The sequence below is a fragment of the Pongo abelii genome, chromosome 16 (assembly GCF_028885655.2).
Source record: "Pongo abelii isolate AG06213 chromosome 16, NHGRI_mPonAbe1-v2.0_pri, whole genome shotgun sequence".
NCBI classification, from domain to species: Eukaryota; Metazoa; Chordata; class Mammalia; order Primates; family Hominidae; genus Pongo; species Pongo abelii.
The window spans coordinates 38,617,161-38,633,819 of record NC_072001.2 but is presented as its reverse complement, the minus strand read 5'-3'; positions in this window follow the sequence as shown (position 1 = coordinate 38,633,819).

Here is a 16,659-nt window from a genome sequence, read left to right as displayed (position 1 = left end):
AGTGGAAAGAAAGAAATAATAAAGACCTGAGCAGAACTAAATAAAATAGAAACTAAAAAAAATACAAAGAACTAAACAAAAAAATTGGTTTTTTGAAAAGATAAACAAAATCAATAAGCTGCTAGCTAGACTAACCAAGGGAAAAGAAAGAGAAGATCCAAATAAGCAATCAGAATTAATACCACAGGAATACAAGAGATTATTGGAGACTATTATAAACAACCATACACTAAAAAACTTGAAAACCTAGAGGAAATGGATAAAATTCTGGACACATATAACCTACCAAAATTGAATCATAAAAAAATAGAAAATCTGAACAGACAAATAACAAGTAATGAAATTGAATCAGTAATACAAAGTCTCTCAACAAAGAAAATTCCAAGACCAGATGGCTTTACTGCTGAATTCTACCAAACTTACAAAGAAGAACTAATACCAATTCTCCTTAAGGTATTTCAAAAAATTGAAGAGGAGATAATTCTTCCTAACTTATTCCACAATAACAGCATTACTCTGATTCCCAAACCAGACAAGGGTGGAACAAAAAAGAAAACTACAGGGCAATATCCCTGATGAACACAGACACAAAAATCCTCAACAAAATATTAGCAAACTGAATCCAACAGTGCATTAAAAATATTATACAACATGATCAAGTGGGATTTATCCCATGGATGTAAGGATTGTTCCACATATGCAAATCAATAAACATGACATATCACATAACAGAATAAAGGACAAAAATCAAATTATCATCTCAGTAGACACAGTAAAAGCATTTGAAAAACTTCAACATCTCTTCATGATAAAAACTCAACAAACTAGGCATAGAAAGAACATGCCTCAACATAATAAAGGTCATATACATCACACACCCACAGCTAACATCCTACTGAATGGGGAAAAGCAGAAAGCCTTTTCTTAAAGAACTGGTTGAAGACAAGGATGCACACTTTCACTACACCTATTCAATATAATACTGGAAGTCTTAGACAAAGAACTCAGGCAGGAGAGAGAAATAAATAGCATCCAAGTTGGAAAGAAGAAGTTAAATTGTCCCCCTTTGCAGATGACATGATCTTATATCTATAAAGACCTAAAGACTCAGCCAAAAAATTTCATATATCTGACAAATAAATTCAGTAAAATTGCAGGATACAAAATCAAAATACAAAAATAGTGTTTCTATATACCAAAAAAGAACTAGCAGAGAAAGAAATCAATAAAGCAATCCCATTTACGATAGCTAAAAAAACTAAGAATAAATTTAACCAAGGAAGTGAAAGACTTTTATGAGGAAAACTACAAAACACTGATAAGATAAATTGAGGAGGATACAAACAAATAAAATGACACCTCATGCTTATGGATTGAGAGAATTAAAATCATTAAAATGACCATATTACTCAACGCAATTCACAGACTTCATGCAATCTCTATCAAATATCAATACCATTTTTCACAGAAATATTTTAAAAATCCTAAAATGTATATGGAACCAAATGAGTATCCAAATAGCCAAAGCAATCCTAAGCAAAAAAAATAAAGCTCAGGGCATCACATTACCTGACTTCCAAATATATTACAAGGCTATAGCAACCAAAAGAGCATAGTATTGGTATAAAAACAGACACATGAAACAATAAAGCAGAATAAAGAACCCAGGAAAATCCATGTATTTACAGGCAACTGATTTTCAACGAAGATGCCAAGAGCATACATTGGGAAAAGGACACCCTCTTCAATAAATGGTGCTAGGAAAATTGGATATCCATGTGCAGAAGAATGAAACTGGACCCCTATCCTTACCCCTACAAAAACCAACTCAATGTGGATTAAAGACTTAAACATAAGACCCAAAATTATAAAACAACTAGAAGAAAACTTAGGGGAAAAGACATAAGTCTATGCAAAGATTTTTATGGTTAAGACCTCAAAAGCACAGGCAACCAAAACAAAAATAGACAAATGGGACTGTGCTTTAAACTAAAAATCTGCACAGCAAAGGAAACAATCAACAGAATAAAGATACAGCCTGTTAAATGGGAGAAAATATTTGCAAACTATTCATCTGGCAAGAAACTAATACCCAAAATATACAATTAACTATTGGCATGAATATAAATTAGTACAGCCACTATGGAAAACATCACGCAGATTTTTCAAAAAGCTAAAAATAGAACCACCATACTATCAAGCAATCCCACCACTGGGTATTGATTCAAAGGAAAGGAAATCAGTATACCAAAGGGATACCTGCACCCTCATATTTATTATAGCACTATTCACAATAGCAAAGAAATGGAATTAATCTTAGTGTCCATCAATGACAAATGACTGAAGCAGCCGTGGCATATATACACAATTGAGTACTATTTGGCCATAAAAAAAGAAGGAAATCATGTTATGCGCAGCAACCACAAATGGAACTGGAGGTCATTGTGTTAAGTGAAATAAGCCAGGCACAGAAAGACAAATATTCCATGCTGTCCTTCATATGTGTAAGCTAAAAAAGTCGATCTCATGGAGGTGGAGGGGAGAATGAAAAACACCCGAGGCTGGAAAGGGTGAGTAAGTGGGCAGGGAAAATAAAAAGAGGTTGGTTAATGGGTACAAACACACAGATTAAAAAAAGGTAAGTCCTAACGTTCCATAGCAGAATAGGGTGACTAGTTAACAACAATGTATTATACATTTCAAAATAGCTAAAAGAGATGACTTGAAATGCTTCTAAAACATAGAAATGATAAACATTCAAGGTGATGGATCCCTAAATACCTTGACTTGATCATTACACATTCTATGCATGTAACAAATTTCACGGTACCCCATAAATATGGACAACTATTATGTATCAATAAATAAAGGATATAGGAGCCAACCTATAAAAGCTCCCACTGGTCAAAGCTGTTGTTTGAGTATCAAAATTAACAAAAATAGTATTGTGTTATAACCAAAAGAGTAAAATAAATACTCTTGGGTCAATACTGACATGAATTAATCAATTAATTAAGAAATGACAAATCTTTACAGAAGAGATTCAAATAATATCTGTAGATATTCCTCCCTCCAAGAGATAGAGTTTAATTTCCTTCCCCTTGACAATAAATTGGACTCAGTGACTAATTGCCAATGATTATTGTAGAAAAAAATATTAGTACTTTTACAATGGAGAAATTGAGCAGACATCACCTTAACTAAGTGATTAGGGTTAACATCAATATCGGTAAGTGATGTTGGTCTCATATACTTCTTCATGTGATAAGAAGGGTATTTCACCTCTGTGGTATTCTTCCAAAAACCCATAACCCCAGCCTAATCATGAGAAAATAATCAGACAAATCCAAATTGAAGAATATTCAAAAAAAATTCCTGACCAGTACTCCCCATAACTGTCAATGTGGTTAAAAAAAAAAAAAAAAAAAAAAAGAGTGTAGGGGGAATTGCCATATGGATTAAATAAAGAGGCAAAGATTAAATATATTGTGGTACACTGGATTTGATGATAAGATAGGAAAAGGACATGCTGAATTCTGAATAAAGTCTATTAATTATATTGTTCCTATGTAAATATCTTAATTTTTACACATGTACCATGCTTATGTAAGGTGTCAGCATTAGGGGAAATTAAATGGAGAGTACACAGGAATTCTATGTACTATCTTTGCAATTTTCTATAAATCTAAAATTATTGCAAAATTAAAAGGTTTTAAAAATTTCTGCCAAGCATGACTCTATAATATCTGAGTGGGATTTTATATAATAAAAATGCGAATACTTTATCAAATCATATGAACATGTACACACACCAGAATTGCACAGAAAGAAATGTTATTTTTTGGAAGAGGATGCTTATACTCTAAAGTTACTTTTACACTTATAGAAATGTTCAGTGCAGTGTATTGTTTAAAACTAACACATGTGTTTGTTGTGCTGATATGCTCCTTAAAGTCTACATAATGAGATACAATTCTTGTGTTTTTTTTAAACCTTGCTGGGATTGCATGCAGTGATAGAGATGCCTTTAAGAATGTTTCACAGATGCTTCAAATCATTCATTTCTCATAAACATATGGGGTCTATTCTTCCGTCACTGTGCGTAATTCCTATTGACACTAATGGGAACTGTGCATGCATTTCACTATAATTTGTCCCCAAACAAACTGAAAATCATCACTGTTGAGATGAGAAGCAAGGCAGCAACCAGAGGAACTGACTCCCTAAAACTCAGATTCTAGAATCTTTTCTCTCAAAATTCCAGTTATAGAAAGTTACTCTGTCATGATTTCAACATAATAAACTATAATAAGTCAAAATATAATACTTATAGATATTTTATTTGTAGGGCATGGTATCTTCCTAAATAAATTACCTTTATTCAACTACAATAGAAATAGCTCAATATTTTGGAGTACAACCGAAGAAAAATGTCAGTGCTACAAAAATAGCTATAAGGTACTAGTTGGTAAGAGTGTTATATATTTTGAAGACCTCTATTCATATCTCTATAAATTAACTGCTCATTTTTTCAAATGTCTTTTTACAAAATCTTGTCCCCATTTTTAAACATTAAATTAAATGTAGATTTTTTTTCTATTTAAAATTTAAGATTATAACGTGTATCCACCAAGGAGAATCTTAAATTAAGGAGATTTGTTCACTGTTTCACGGTCCCATTTCCACATCAGAAAACATAGCAAAGTTCCTCCTTGTGTATCTCAGCAGTGTCATTTTGGCCAGGTTCCAAGATGTAGGGGGTTGCTTCAGATCTCAGTGGGAGGCAGCCATTATGTGTTTGGGGGAAACCATTTGAAGCTGGCAGGTGAGCCAGTTCTATCACCGAGGAGAAAGTACTGCTAGTAAAGTCACCTTGTGACAAGTGTCTCCCTGCTGTGGGTTAACTTCCAGAAAGAAGGTTTAGAGAACACATAACAGTTCACAACAAGGAATTCAAACAAAATAAATTGGGCATAATTTGACACTGTTAAAATAAGAAGTGTCACTAGCGCTGCTATGAAGTGGGAGTTATGAAGAGCTTCTGCAGAGATTAAACATTTAGTTAGACAATAAAATAGCTTGCTGGTCAAGCCAAAGACATTATTCTTAATGCTTAAACTGATGGAAACTAGTGAATAAGCCTTTTTGACAAGCAGGGCTGCCAGAGAGTAACAACTGGGTCTTAAGAAGCATGCATGTGTTTATATAATTGATAAGTCCCAAGCAGAGAGAAATAGCAACATTATAAAAGATAAAAAATAGAAGACGGTGTTTTAAAAAAATTTTCCAACAAATTGCAGAGAACTGGCCAGAAAAATTATTGTACAGAAACATGATTTTCTTTTCCAAATCCACCTGAATCTTGGTAGACTAAAGAGAAATATTTCCACATTATAGTTTTTCTCATACCAAAATACGGTCACTCAATTTTCAAACAAATACTTCCTTAGCATGTTCTGAAATGGTTTAAGCTGTATGTAAGGAATGCCTAGTGGAAAGAGGATGGAACTAATATGAAATAGTTCAAACAGAAATGTTGGCAGAGATTAGCAAAATGTAGTAGCCATAAAATATAGTGAAAGCATATTCAGTGAGTTTTTTTTTCCACCTCTGCCCATTCCTCTCCCATTTACTAACAAAAAATATTCCGTATATGCTTTTGTTTACAGGTGCCCAGTATTCACATTCAGGCTTTTACTTCACCAGTGCACACCTACTTGGGACAAAACCTTATACCTCACCTTTTAACTTTATTTATTAAATTCAAGTTTACCTGAAATTACTACTAGAAAGCAAGCCATTAAATTAAATGAATTCACACTAACATATGAATCACTACCCTTGTAAATTGTTTGCTATCTAAAACAGTGTTTCTCAAAGTATGGTCTCTGGATCCATGTACCATGCTAAACACTCACAATCTGGACCCACTGGATCAATCAGAAATGCTACTTATCCCCCTAGGTGATTGCTATGGCACAAAATTTGGAAAATCAATGACATAAGGAATCATTGTCAAAGAAAACACTGATACGTCAAAAGGCTGGCCTCTAGAATTTCAAGAGTAATTGGGGGGAGGTATTTTGTCAAAGAGATCTTTGGCACTTTTCACATCATACCAGAAGTCACTATCTTGAGTATGTATGGCCTTGGGTCTGGGTGAGATAGACAATGTTATTAATAAATTATGGCTAGTATGACTCCTTCAGCACAGATTGTGAATGGTCCTTGAAATCAAGGAAGAAGAGTAAAACAAGATTTACATTTGTCCTGATCACTTAGCTTGTAGATTTGTAACACTGATTTTCAAACACATACTGAATAAATAAAATCATAGCCTTTGGCCACATAGTGATGACATAAGATACCATAAAAATTACTCATATTTGACTTTCTTTGACATGCAAAGAAAATGTGAACAAGAGCAAAGTATGCTCTATAAATATAACTTCAATGATCAAAATAAGAACTCTTAGATTATGATTTGGCCAGCTGAGATGATGTTTTCCCAAACGCATTTTTCCAGGCATTTGTCCATGCTTTCTCCTCTACCTCACTAAATCCTGCCTATCAAGAATCCAGCCTGAATGCCTTTTCTGTCTTGAACCTTCAGCTTAGATTCATCCTCCAAATTCTCATAGCATTTGATCATGACTATAAAGATATGCAGTACTTTCTAACTTGTATTAACCTTATATGTGTGTATGTACACACATTGTTTTATGTGTAAATATACATGAATATACACATGTGTAACATACTTATGCACATATACACACACTATATATGTGTATTAGTCCATTTTTATACTGTTATAAAGAAATACCCCGGACTGGGTAATTTATGAAGAAAAGAGGTTTAATTGACTCAGTTCTGCATGGCTGAGGAGGCCTCAGGAAACTTACAATCATGTCAGAAGGGGAAGAAGCATGTCTTACACAGCAGCTGGCAAGAGAGAGCAAGCAAAAGCAGGTAAAAAAAAACTGTCTTATAAAACCACCATATCTCTTGAGAACTCACTATCATGAGAACAGCATGGGGGAAACTACCCTCATGATCCAATCACCTCCCACCTGGTCCCTCCCTTGACATGTGGGGATTATGGAGATTACAATTTAAGATGAGATTTGGGTGGGGACACGGAGCCAAACCATATTAATATGTAAATACAAATATTAGTATAAATAGATTTTTTAAAGCTTCCATACTTGAACATGAGCTGCTGAAGTGGAGGATTCTGCTATGCGAGATGAATTACATACACTAAAATGAAGCACATTCCAAACTATGCCTAAGGAAGGAAATGAGGTGAATAGGGAGAGAGGGAGGAAAAGAAGAAAGGAAGGAGAATTCTCACCAGAGAGGCTGCAAGGAATTTTAAAACTTCGTTAGTGCAACCTTTGCTTTTAAGCCAACTACCCATTAAATGAGGAAGGTGGGCTTCTATGCATTTCTTCCCTTCTCACTTTTTAGGAATTTGGCTATACTGCCTGTATTCATCTCTCTGAATGCAATAACTTACTCTATGTAGAATACTTTTTTATTCCAAACTAGGTCTTCCTTTCTAATTTCCTATTTGCATATACACAACTAAACATCTCTACCTGATTATCCCAAGAAAATGAGAAATGTATATTTAATTCATCCAACTTTTACTGGACACCTACTATATGCTAGCTCATCTTCTGAGCATTAGAGATACAGCAGTGAATAAAACAGAACGAGCTGTTGCATCACAGAGCTTACATATCTATATGATAAAAGTCACATACTAAAATATGTAAAGAATTAATTCAGAAAGAGAGTAGAGGCTGCTTGAGGAAGAGGGTTTGCTAATTTTGCTAATGCAGGGAGGTGACTTTTCAGCTGAGACTTGAATACAGGAAACAAGGCAAGTGGGCTACAGGAGGGAAGTCCATTTCAGACAGAGAAAAATAAGTGCAAAGGTCCTAAGGTATAAGGAGACAGCTGGAAAGACAGTGTAGCTGGAGAGGATGAGTGAGGAGGAGAGTTAGAGAGGTATCCAGGGAGACCATGTGGAAGTTTAAAAGCCATGCTCAGGACTTTGGATTTTATTCCTTAATAGGAAGACCCTGGAGGGTGTGAGCCAGGGTGTGACATGATGTGGCTTATGATTCAAAAGAAGCGTTCTGCCCGCTGCAGGTGCAGGGCATGTGGAGAAGCAGGGAGACTCTTTTGTCACCTCTTGCAATGATCCTGAGGAGAGATGACTTGGGTGGAGGAGTAGCAGCAAATAGTAAGAAGCAGCATATAATTTGAAGGTAAAGCCAATAAAATGTACTGATAGATTGGATATAGGGAGCAAGAGAGAAATCTAAGAGCTAGATAAATAGCAGTGCGATTTTATTTTTTTATTTTTTTTCTTTTATTATTATTATTATTATTATTATTATTATACTTTAGGTTTTATGGTACATGTGTGCAATGTGCAGGTAAGTTACATATGTATACATGTGCCATGCTGGTGCGCTGCACCCACCAACTCGTCATCTAGCATTAGGTATATCTCCCAATGCTATCCCTCCCCTCTCCCCCCACCCCACAACAGTCCCCGAAGTGTGATGTTCCCCTTCCTGTGTCCATGTGTTCTCATTGTTCAATTCCCACCTATGAGTGAGAATATGCGGTGTTTGGTTTTTTGTTCTTGCGATAGTTTACTGAGAATGATGATTTCCAATTTCATCCATGTCCCTACAAAGGACATGAACTCATCATTTTTTATGGCTGCATAGTATTCCATGGTGTATATGTGCCACATTTTCTTAATCCAGTCTATCATTGTTGGACATTTGGGTTGGTTCCAAGTCTTTGCTATTGTGAATAATGCCGCAGTAAACATACGTGTGCATGTGTCTTTATAGCAGCATGATTTATAGTCCTGCCATCCCCATCAAGCTACCAATGACTTTCTTCACAGAATTGGAAAAAACTACTTTAAAGTTCATATGGAACCAAAAAAGAGCCCACATCGCCAAGTCAATCATAAGCCAAAAGAACAAAGCTGGAGGCATCACACTACCCGACTTCAAACTACACTACAAGGCTACAGTAACCAAAACAGCATGGTACTGGTACCAAAACAGAGATATAGATCAATGGAACAGAACAGAGCCCTCAGAAATAATGCCACATATCTACAAGTATCTGATCTTTGACAAACCTGACAAAAACAAGAAATGGGGAAAGGATTCCCTATTTAATAAATGGTGCTGGGAAAACTGGCTAGCCATATGGAGAAAGCTGAAACTGGATCCCTTCCTTACACCTTATACAAAAATCAATTCAAGATGGATTAAAGACTTAAATGTTAGACCTAAAACCATAAAAACCCTAGAAGAAAACCTAGGCATTACCATTCAGGACATAGGCATGGGCAAGGACTTCATGTCTAAAACACCAAAAGCAATGGCAACAAAAGCCAAAATTGACAAATGGGATCTAATTAAACTCAAGAGCTTCTGCACAGCAAAAGAAACTGACATCAGAGTGAACAGGCAACCTACAAAATGGGAGAAAATTTTCGCAACCTACTCATCTGACAAAGGGCTAATATCCAGAATCTACAATGAACTCCAACAAATTTACAAGAAAAAAACAAACAACCCCATCAAAAAGTGGGCGAAGGACATGAACAGACACTTCTCAAAAGAAGACATTTATGCAGCCAAAAAAGCAGTGCGATTTTATAACACAGGGAACACTAGAAAAAGATCAAATTGGTGGTAAAGCAGTTTTTAAAGTTTTCTGTTTTAAATATATAAAATGTGATATTAAATACCTAGGTGCAATATTAGATAGGCAGTTAGATATGATTCTAGAATTCAGGGGAAATGTCAGAGCTAAATAAATATGGTAAACACATTAATATAAATGGAATTGACAGCCATGTAACTATGGGAGAAGACTTAGGAAGTGAGAATACCTAGAAAAAAGAAAAGAACCAAAGAAGGAGCCAGAAACTCATAATTCTGACACACAACCCTCTCCTTCTGTATTTCCCATTTATCCTTCAAGTCTCAAATAGCAGCTTTTCTAGGAAGGCTTCTCTACTCTCTGTTCTCCCATAGCATCCTGTACAGACTTTTGCAATAGTGCAAATGACACATATGGGTGGCTTTTTTAGCATGCTAGCAGACTGGAAACTTCTTGACCTTAGGACTGTCTTAATTATTATTATATCCCCATTAAGTCCTTTGTTAGCCAAAATGAATGAATGAGCATTTGTTACCCCCATTAATTAAATATGTGTGTATATGTAACTTAAAGATTCACCAGTGTGAAGCAGAATCCTTTATTTTCTTTTAGCTTTGTTCAAAAACCAGTGAAGAATTTCTCATATTATAAACTCATAGATTAATAACATTCCAATGAGTTACATATAATTTTTTAAATAGAGCACAAAGCCCCTAAAAGAAGAATTAAAAATAAATCTACTGTAAAGATGTCCTAGTACCCAACAGTTGCTTTTCCTGATCCTCTCCCTCCTCCCACCCTCCACCCTCAGGGAGGCCCCTGTGTCTGTTGATCCCCTCTATGTGTCCACATGTTCTTATTATTTGGCTCCCACTTATAAGTGAGAACATGCAGTATTTGGTTTTCTGTTCCTATGTTAGCTTGCTTTAAAAAAAAAAAAAAGAAAGAAAGAAAGAAAAAGATGTCCCATCAGAAATCCAAAACAAATTTGGCTAAATTTTTTGGCAAGAATTCTAAGCACAATGAGTGGTTAAAGTTATAGGCAATGAGAGCAAAAAATCATATAGACCATGCCTTGAAACACTTTAAAAAACTGATAACAATTTGATCTATATTTTCCCTTCTTTTTTTCTGATCAAAATAGTCTGCTTTACTTTTCCACTATTATGGAAACGAAGTAAGGGTGTAGAATTGTCCATTTTTTAGGAGAAACTATAAATGTGATAATTTACACAAAGCCTTCTCTAAAATCAATACATTTTATACTAGGACTATTTTAAATCTAAAATTGATATTGTTAGGCACTGATTTATATAACACTTGAAATCTGCTGTTAACAGACATATAAGAGAAGAAGTGAATATTCCTGGCATACAACAGCAGATTGAAGGAAAATGGCAGAATAGTGTCTTACTTCTCCCATGTTCGGTAGGAGACTGAAAGCCTTATTTGAAGTCTTGGGGAAGTTGTTAAGACTATAAGGACAAGTAATGAAATGTCTTTAGACAATGCGGTGATGAAATTTTAAGAGGCAAACATAAACAGATAGTGGTAACTTTCCAGATAAACATTAATCCATTAGGATAATTGTTACTCAATTATTGCCAAATATTACAAAAACAAAAATAGATGAACAGCTCTCTTGCCTTTTCTTCCACCACTTGACTTCTTCTAGTCATCCTCTGACACATCAAAGCTACAGCCCTTCCCATTCCAAGCCCCGCTGCCCACATTAAACCTGAATAACTTCAGAGTGGTGAGAGGAGCAAGTCATAAGCACCTGCCTTGGACTGTGTGATTCTCACAAGGTCAATGCTTCATAATCTGTTTATCTCAAAACACTAATATATTTTCAAATGTTTGTAGGTGTTCTTGAAAAGATAGTTCCATAGTCAAAGGGTAAATATACTGAAGTGAGCAAAGTTAAACAGGTTGGTTTATTTATTATATGATAAGATATTAATTCTTATTGTATCTAAGATATTTTGAGCATTTCCTGTGCACCTGGAACTATGCTAAATGCTCTACATAAAATATTTTATTTAATCTTCACAACAACCTAGGGAAGTAGATACTACTATTCTCCCTGTTTTATAGTTGAGGAAACCAAGGGTAGAACTGTCTTAATTATTAGTTTGATAGGTTAAGTAGCTTGCCTAGTTTTGGGCAGGGCTGAGGCTCAAACTAGGATTATTTAACTCCAAAGCCAAGCAATATATTTAACCAGTTTGATATATAGTCTCCCTGCAGGATTATTATCAGAGCATTTAATAGGCTAGTATGATTGTGAATTTCCAAGAGGGAGATGCAATAAACAGCATTTCCCACTTATTGGATTCTAACCCGCCTTTTTTCTACAGAATCCTGAGCCACCTGCAGAACACTGTTTCCTATTCTACCCCGAGGTGAGGATAGAATTTCCCTTTTTCTCTCTCACCCTTTTTTGTTATTGTCTTTTCAAGAACAGTCCTATAGTTGTGCATTTTATACTCCTTTAGGACCTAATTGCCAATTAAAGAAAGACTTCTCCCCGCCTCCAAAGCCAAAATATTCATATTTCTTAATATCTTAGTCTTGGGATAATATATCTTGTAGCTCTGACTCCTTCTTGGAGTAGTGGGAGCTTCTCATGAAGTTTTTATTATTTTTCCATGGCCCGAGGGCCCAAGAGAAGTCAGGAACTTCACCTTTTATCATTAGTTAACATTTCCTGTGTCTATGTCAAGTCTTCTGTGGGGACAGATACAGTCTTTTAGTACATTTCATAATGTTTACCAGTGCACTGTACACAGTAGGCATTCAAGGGTAACGAGGCATATGGCCTCTCAGGTCCTTTCCAGAACTAGGAAATCTATGTTCATATTTGAAATATAATTTATTTTTCATGCATCCTATCTCAAATGCATTTCATTTTGAATGCATACCAAATACATCAGTATTTAGTTAGGCTTTAATTGGCCAGCTTTCCAAATACCCAAAGAAAGCAGGAGAAACCTCTCCAGTAGCTAACTGTGATCATATTAAACTCCAGAAGTAGAAGTTTTACTGAAATTTGCTATTTCATTTCCTCTTGTTTCCTACAGTTTATTGAAACTGACACATATGGGTATTCATGTTCTTCTTACACAAATTTTAGTGCAAGTAAGTACAGTGTGTTTTCTACATTTGTCACCCCTTTAAACTCAGTCTTCTGAAAATCCATTAATGAAAAGCTGGCTAGACAGAAACTTAACAGGGTTCCTTTTCTTATCCCACTACACACGTGCCTCTTAAAATAGATCTTTATGTAGGCCTAATTGGTAATGCACATGCAGATGCATAGTTAGTTGCCCAATTGCCCAAGCAACCAGGTCGCAATGGGTGTAGATATATTTTTCTTAGGATATCTGCTGGCAAATAGCTTCAGTGATTTAGCCTGTGGAACACGAGCTCTGTTTTGCTTAATGTTTTAGGTTAGGGAGTGGCTGGCAGCATTCTGTGAAAAAGTGACACTTTCAACACTGTAAGTGATTTACTGACTTTATTTAACAATATCTAAACCATTTTAACCAACAGTATCATATAGCTTGGCACATTATAGCACTACAGATCTTCCGGAAAGGATGAAATGGCCAAATATTTACATGCATTCCGTTTTCTTTACATATTTGTATTTCTACCATTTTGAAAATTAGAATATAAACATTCTGTTTAAAAATCTGTTCTCCCCCACATACTACATATTCAAAGAGCAAACACACTTTTTCCCTTTGATGTGTGTGTGTGTGTGTGTATACATATATATGTAGGTATATCTGGGTTTCCATACTTTAATATCTATGTCCACCTAACAGCCCCAACCCTTTGTTTTATGATGTGGAGCAAAATTATAAAATCTGCTGTCCCTGTAATTACATTGCCCTTTGTCGTCTCTTAAAAAAAAAAAAAGAAAGAAAAAAAAAGGTTGTGTTCAAATTTTCCCCCTGTTTTATTTGCACCCTATTAACAACTGTTACTGGAGCTTTAATTATGCCCCGGTGATTGCGGAGTTGTGGCTGACTTGTGTCATTTTCCTCCCAGGGGATGCTTTATAATTACCAGCATCCATCGTGGCTGCCTGTAAGCTGATGCTTTTTTATTACCAGTTCAATAATCACTGCATCCTTGCGAACATCTGCTCTGCAAGCCATGCATCGGGGGTCCCAGCACCTGTCACTTGATGTTCCCTCACCACCGTGACCTTGGTGCCCTCGCCTTCGGTTTATATCTAATTTGTTTACCAGAGGCTCTGTCCAGAAAGTCTCCCAGGAATGCAATTAATACACTAGATTTGCAAACAAAAGAAAATTTTGCCCTTTCTCTCCTTTCTCTTTTTCCAGATTATTGTCTTACTCTTAGATTCCATAATTCCTATTCCTAGGAGAATGAATCCGTTTAAGACTTGCCAGAACAGAGAGAATGAGACATGAGTTTATTTGGGAGCTATCCTCCTGCTTGTATTGAAAGTAAGTAGACGTTTTAATGGTAATTTACCCCTGAAAATATAGGATGGTGACTAGTGAGTTACAATAGGAAATTTTATATTGTACATTTTATATTTATATTGAAGTATAGTTTATACTTCATTCATGTGAAGGAAAGGACAATTCGTTTGTCCCCATTCTGATTTTATTTTCTTCCTAACCCCTGTCTCATCATTTACTTTCTTATCTTAAATAAGCCTTGCTGCTCTTTGTTTTGTGGAATAATTCCTTACTCTGAAACCATTCTCCTTCCTTTGGGCCTTTTGGGTTCCTTCTCCTATCTTTTCCTTCTTGCTTGTCTCCTTACTTTATCAAAATAATATAAGTCAAAGATAAAAATGGGTAAAAACAACACATCTCAGGCATAGCTTCTGGTCGTCCTGATGGTGCTTCTCCCTTCTGACTCACTATTTATTACTAATACAGCTAATCTGGGCACTGCTTACTAATCCTGGTTAGGTCTGATTTCTTTAAATAAAAACTAAAGTTTCAAAGTTTCAGTTATTTTCATAAGTATATCAAAAATTGTGCTGCTATATTTGGAGCAGACAACAGAACATTGACCAGATCTACGCAGTCATTTGACATGCACACCTGGCCTTCCCCTTTCACGTTTGTAGGTAAGTGACACTGCAGACCTGGTGAGACTGTTTCATGTATGTCCAATATAATGCATGTATTTGCTGAACCACCTAAACCATAGTAATTCCTAAAATCTCAAAAGTAGAAACAGCATAGGTTAAACTTGCAGCAAAGTCAGGGAGAAGGAAGGTTGTCTATGCTGCCTCTGCCACTGCCCTAGACGAGCATTGAAGAGAAGGCTCAACCTCGTTCTCTGTACCCATAGGACCTAGTGTTCTACTTAGTCCATAGTGTTCACTGACTAAATGTTCCTTCAGTGATTGGATTACTTACTTGTAGATGAAATTCTATTGTAGAGTCACTAACATAATATACCACTTAATCCCAACCTGGGATGAAAAATATCCACATGTGCACGCACGCGCGTGCACACACACACATACACACACACACACACACAAAGACTATTACATAAGACCTTGAGACTACTGGTCAAGACCATCATTCAAATCCATGTTTGAGGCACCCCTCAGACACAGAGTTTAGTTTAACTTCTATAGAGAAACAGAAACTAATTGCACTCCCAGGAGATGAAAACAAGGCCGACTGCATAAGAACAAGTACTAAGTAGGACTCTTCTTCTCTTACCTCCCACATGACCAAATCTCCACTCAAGAGTCTGAATAATGCTTCTATTGACTGCAACCAAGGGCTACATTTTACAGGGAGTGAGAGAGAGCAGACAGAGTCATGCTGCCTAAACCTGGCCCAACTCACCTACTAGCTTAGTGGTGAGATCTAATATCTAATCTAGCATCTAATGGAGCTGTGGAATATCCGCCCTGAGTTGCCAGTGTAAGACCTGGATTTGAACTTTAGGACCTAGGAGATAAAGTGGAGACAACCATAAGGCAAGTAAAGAAGAGAATGAGCATAGAGAAAGAAGAAAGGAATGGAAGGAGGAAGCAAGAGAAGGAAAGAGTAAGAAAGGAAGGAAGGCAGGTGGGCCAGACACAGCCAACAAAATTCATAGTTGGAAGATTAATTCACTACAGATAAAATGAAAATAGTAGCATAATCTACAAATTTCTTTTTCAAAAAAGATTATGGTTAGGACTCAAAGAATTTTTGGAAAACTAACCCCAATCCCAAATGTTTAAAAAGAAAAGATATCATAAAAGAAAACAGAAGTAAACAATGTTAAGTAGATGTGAAAAAGAAACAATTAGAAATCCAGAAAATGGAAAACTATATAAAATAATTGAAATTTTAAATCTCACAAATTAAACTTTAAACTTCATATTGTTAAATATAGAATGGGTAAGTTGGAGGGCAGGCTGCTCCCGGCGTGGGAGCCAGCCTGAGCTCGCTTCTCCAACACCACCTGGAGCTTGGCACAGATGGCATTCAGCTTCAGGCCGCCCTTGCGATTGGCCACCATGGCGGGCTTGCCTGCAGGTGGGTCTGTGCACCGGGTGCCCTCAGCTGCAGGGATGGAGGAGGGACTGGAGGTCAGAGGCGTGCAAGCCCAAGCACAACCCACCCTCCTGAACAGCCCTGCATCCCCCAAGCCGCAGGTCTCTCCCATCAACTACAGCGCCATCAAACTGCCTTGAAACTGCCTGGCCCGTGTCTGACTGAAAAATTGCTCCAGAATGCAGCACCAAAAGATTAATAAATTAAATAATATGAAATAGTAGTTGAGACAACAAAATTAACTTATGAGGACCCAATGTACATTTAATATAAATTCCAGCAAAAGAAATTGGTGGAATGGCAGAGAAATGAAATTTAAAAAGGCAATGCTGGAGAATATTCCAGGTTTGAAGACAGACAGGTGCAGTACAGTTAAAAACATCAA